This window comes from Neodiprion lecontei, chromosome 6, assembly GCF_021901455.1.
Source record: "Neodiprion lecontei isolate iyNeoLeco1 chromosome 6, iyNeoLeco1.1, whole genome shotgun sequence".
Taxonomy (NCBI): domain Eukaryota; kingdom Metazoa; phylum Arthropoda; class Insecta; order Hymenoptera; family Diprionidae; genus Neodiprion; species Neodiprion lecontei.
The window spans coordinates 29,596,971-29,602,633 of NC_060265.1; positions in this window are offsets into that span (position 1 = coordinate 29,596,971).

The following is a 5,663-nucleotide window of genomic DNA, read 5'->3' on the forward strand; positions in this document are numbered from 1 at the left end:
ACTGTTTCGACGGAAGGCTCCAATCCGGGTATTTATACGTCTCCCACCACTTACGTAGAAGCAAGAGTGATCCGGAATGTTCTACAAAAATCGGTCAAAAGCACATCTCATTGTTGGCGGCAAGCATACTACCAAGGAAAGCAAATTGAATTTGTTGAACGGCGTAAATATTTTCACTGTATTTGCATTTAGTGTTTACAAACTTTTGAACATCACATATCTTATATAGTAGATAAATGATTGCGTTGTACGTTTTCCGCCGTGCGTCATATATATGCACGTGTGCCGACCAAAGGCGGGGAAGCTGAATTTATCATTCTCGTTTATTTAATTTTGTTCGTTTCGAGCACGATACGTATGACGTAATATTACCTCGTGTTGCGTCAAGGCAGAGAAACCAGTTTTACACAATTAGTCTTTCATCTGATTAAAGTTTTATAAATTGTCATGACAATTGTTCGTCGTTCGTTTGCTAATTTCAGTGGTACACATATCAGACAAACACAATCTCAACTTTAAATAATCAGCCACTAATCGTAAAAATCAATAGAATTTTGATTCAATGTCAGACTTGGGGGATTCTTCGCGACTTAGTAAATTCCCTAAATATAGCGGACTCGACTGGAACTAGTTTTCACGCCGCACTATGTATATATGTCATTGACTGAAGAATCTCAAGATGAGTACACATGCGGAAGTTGATTCTGTGACAGCTAATTTTTTCCCTAGTCGATTATGTTGGCAATAAAAAAACATTAGCTAAATCAAATTCCGCATGTGCACCCCTGGGTAAATTTTCTTTGGGCCCAAGGCCCAAGTGGCAGGTGGGATTTGAATTTCAAGCATAGAGAATCTTGAGGCCGAAAAACGGGAAAACAAAGAGATAAACAGCACCGTGCGCTGATCTATAGATCGGTGGGATCGTGATTGATATCCAAAAATGCCAGAGCCCACGCTCGCGTTTCATTTTACCAATAACCTGCAGATTGCTGAAAATTTCTGGGGACAACAATCCACGGGTATCATTTTAAAACAAGGCACGGGGGTAACAACAGTGCCGTACTCCCTTATATTCGGATTACAATGGCAATCGAGTCGGTACGGTAGATAATTTCTATACCATAGCTTCCCGCAAGTTCCTTCGACTATTATTAACGAGCTTTACATCCCCCATTACAAAATGGGATTCTGGAACCATCCCGTATTTACCACGACAAAAGCAGCTGATAGTACAGAACATATTTACCATAAAAAATTGCTACTACTGTACATAATTGTAAATGAACAAATTGCAAACATTAGCAGAGTAGGTAATACCGTAGGCGAACGGCGTGTTGTTCTAATACATGTCCGTTCTTTTTTTTTTTTTATTAATTATTTATTTCATTTTTTTTTTTTTATTAACGTTTTTCTCAGTTACAATTTTGATTACATACATATAATGCGGATTTTTTTTAACACATGTTGCTATAATACAAATGACGAGGATAAAAATTTTTATATACTTTTTTTTTTATTGTTTTGTTTTGTTGTTTTTTTGTTGTTTTTTTCTTCATTTGGAGTGCGTAAAAATGTGTAATATAATTATAATAGATGAAAATTTTTATTTTATTGGTCATGGTAATGGGCCAACTTTGAATGTACATTAATATAATATACCGAGCTGGCTCATATCCACTTAGAGGTTAATAATAATGTAAATTTTTACTTTTTTTTGTTAGCTCGCATACCATTCCTAATTCACTATTCATTTATTTTATACACTATATAAGGGTGCACAATCCCTCACGTATGTCAGCGCTGGCTCAGTATTTTTAGCGACTGCATGCAAATACCGTTCCTTCTATTCCGTAATAATAATAATAATAATGATGATGATGATGATGATGATGATGATGATGATGATGATGATGATGATAATGATAATGATAATGATAATATGTAAGTCAAGCCAAATGTTTCTATATCCGTTCTCTATGGAGCATATTGATAACAATATAGTACATACAGTATTTATATTATAATTTAAATTACAGCCAGGCTGATATAAAGCACAAATTAAATAATCGCTAACGACACGCGAGCGCAGAATGAGCAGTTATCCATCTTTTTTCCTGTCAACAGGCTACCAGAGATGCCCGGATGCGGTTGTGAATGCAAAAAAAATTGCCTGAACCTCCGAAAGCCAATTGAAAGAAACTTATAACTCTGCGACGAAAGAGGAGAAGTAACAAATCAATTTCAATGAGATCATCTACGATATCTTACTAGGAAAACACATTATTTACAAAAAATGACTGCTCTTTACCAAAAAATTTCCACACGATTCAAAACCGTCCTCTATTTGTTCATGCAGGTTTCACATGTCCGGAATCATTATAATAAGGCCTAATATGAAACAATGTTTTTTTTATTGCGATTGTTGAATTCTGCATAAATTAATTAAATCAAATGTTACGCGCCGTGTTACAACGATGTTCTGCATTTGTATTAAGAATGTTAATGGAGTAGGGGCGGTATAAAAAGGAATTACTTTCAACTGTTACATATACACCGCATTTTATTTAAACATTTAAAATGTTACAAAATGCTATATATAACCGAGTTTTTATTTATTTATTCTTTTTTTTATCTTCTTCATCATTAATTTTTAACCAGTTTACAATATACGTAAAGGAATTTCTCTTTATACCATTAACCTGGAAGTAATCACTGACCATCATACTTCTGTTTTCATCATTATTCATCAAATTTCATCGGAGTTGTCTTACATTATTTACAATAAAAATGATACAATTAGATTTTTTTTAAATTGTTTAAATCAAATGACAAAGCCGCGGACGATACGAACCGCAGCGTAAATTTTACAGCACGTAAAGTGCAATAAACTTGATCAAGATCAATCATGATTATTATATATTATTCATCTTTAATTATGTTGACTGTACTCATCGTAGGCTGCTAACTGCACGGAATGATCTAGCGTAGGAAATTTCTTTTTCCTGTCTGATAAAACTCTTCTGACGTAATTTGATCAAAACGACGCAAATACCAAATTTAACGAGCATTTTCACTCTTTTATAGATAGATTAATCAACGTGATAATGTGTTTATGTATCTTACAGTTGATACTTGTAGAATTAATTTTTTTCTTTTTTTTATAAAAAGGTAAATAGAAACTGGAATTTTTTCAGCATCGTACGATATCTTTAAAAATCTTTTGTGTTCTTTTGCGTGATAGTAATAACACGATTGTGTAACTAGACTCGATTTAACATATGCAAAAGAAAAGAAAAAAATAAATAAATAAAAATAATCGTGGGACCCCTACCTCGTAAAATACGTGCGTAAAATGAATTGCATTATAAATGAAGCGGCCCTCGCTGCAGTTTTATACACACGACCATAGCTTTCCACGTGATAAATTGTCACCACCACAATTTATACTTTCAATATTTCTACTAATCATAATTGTCATTAATTTACATATTTAAAAACTAGTTTGTATGATTCCGTTTCTTGGGCTAGATCGCAGCGGTGTCAGTTGGGATTGGGATCCAATATTTACTGGTCTATTTGTTGTTTGAGTTTGACTTGAGAAAGAATAACCATTCGGCACGTCAATATGGTTGCAGGATTATTTCAGGGGAAATCACAGTCATTGAAATTTGTTATCTTTTTCCCCCAAATGCGATCGACACACACCACGGCGTCGTTCGTTTGAACGAAACGCATTTATACAGACACATAAGCACTTTGCTGTTTATGCAGCTAAGGAAGTTTAACTGCAATGGCTATCGTGGACTGACTGCGTCTCAAAATTTTTTATTATTCGATGGTAAATGAATCGAGGTAAAACCTGTACGACAGAAATGAAATGAAACAAGTATTGAATTTCATTCTTGAAGAGAAAGTGAAAACCGTATTTACGTGCTTAATTAATTCACGTTGTACACGGAAAATAACAAACTGTGAATTATTACATCTGCGAAGTTCATCACTTTCCGAAACAAACCCAATTCTTCGTATAATGTTTCTGAGATTGGAACGGTTGTAAGAAAGAAAGAAATACAATATACATATACACGTGCATCTCTCTTTAATTAATTACAACTTTTGTTACAACAGTCCCACTCAAATAAACAACAGTTATACTTTTATATATACCTATAATTCTGAAGACCGGAACAAATATGTATATTACATACCCTTAAACGTAAGCTGTGATAATTTTTCCGTGAACAATACTCCCATGATTCGCCTCACGATAATTAATACGCAGCGGGGGTAGAACAATTTATTTATTTTTTTCTTCTTTAATTACCGTACCGTTCCGAATATACGACGAGGTTTTTTGTCGTTGACAGCACTCGCCGAAATCGTCCTCTCCTTATACGCGGGCCCGTGTTGTGTGCGAGTAACTAAGAAAAAAACCCTGAAATATTGTCTCAGAATTGGGGATCGTCTTATACTCGGAACAATACGGTATATATTGTGAATTCAATTTTTTTTTTAACGAATATATTTCTGTGTTATTTTTTTGAGTCATTGTTCGCACACGACGGAGAAATTGACATTTAATGTTTCTCATTTGAAACTTGACACGTTACAGAAAAAAAACCAAGTAACGTAATTCGGTATGAATTTTTAAAGTCAAATATACTTTATTTTTCCACAGATGCATAAAACAGCCAACTTCGGGAATGCGCGTTTCGCAACGTACTTAGCAGCTTAAACATTTCCAGTGCTTATATCTTTCCGACCTATCCTCCAAGTGGATCAGCAGTAGCTATTGCATTTAAACTAATTTTTCTTGTAATGTCGGCTCTGTGTGCTTTTGCTAACAATTAAAAATTTCCTATTACTTATTATTAATGTTTTTTTTTTTTTTCTTTTAAAATTCAATTCACATTATTATAGTATATAATAATTAATTAATTGTAATAGTGTCATTATAATTCGTAATAATATACAACATTTGTCAATAAATCATTTATCCTAGAACCCACAACTCTCATTGATTTTTACTCATATTCTCTCGCTCTCTATCTCTCGCACTCGCTCATATCTTCTTCTCATTTGTTCCTTCCCTTATACACATACAATTGTTTTTGTGTCGTATTTCTCTTTTACTTCTTATTACACACGCACACATATGTATATACATGTACGCATATATATATATATATATATATATATATGTATATGTATATATATATATATATGTATGTATGTATGTATATACATATTTACTTTCACGCACTCTGTGGGACTGTACTGGCTTCACACGTGGCTTATCCAAATAATTCATGAATTGATTTTTATGTGTATGTTTCGATTTATATATATATATATATATGTATGTATATATGTATATACATATGTCACGGTGGTCCGTATTTAGAATATTGGTGAATACTTTCGAGGCCACACCCCCAAATCAACTTTAAATAATTCAAAAGCAATTCCCTAATTTTTTCAGATATTTATCTTAATTCTAACCCTTCTCGCCAACAGGGTCGATTTGCGCATTTAAAATAATGGTGTTCAAAAAAATCTGTAACTGCGATGTACTAGTAGGGACTGGTGGTACTACCTAATAAAAAATTCACATCATCATACTAGATAATTCAAAGAATTGCACACCTACTAAATGAAAAAGC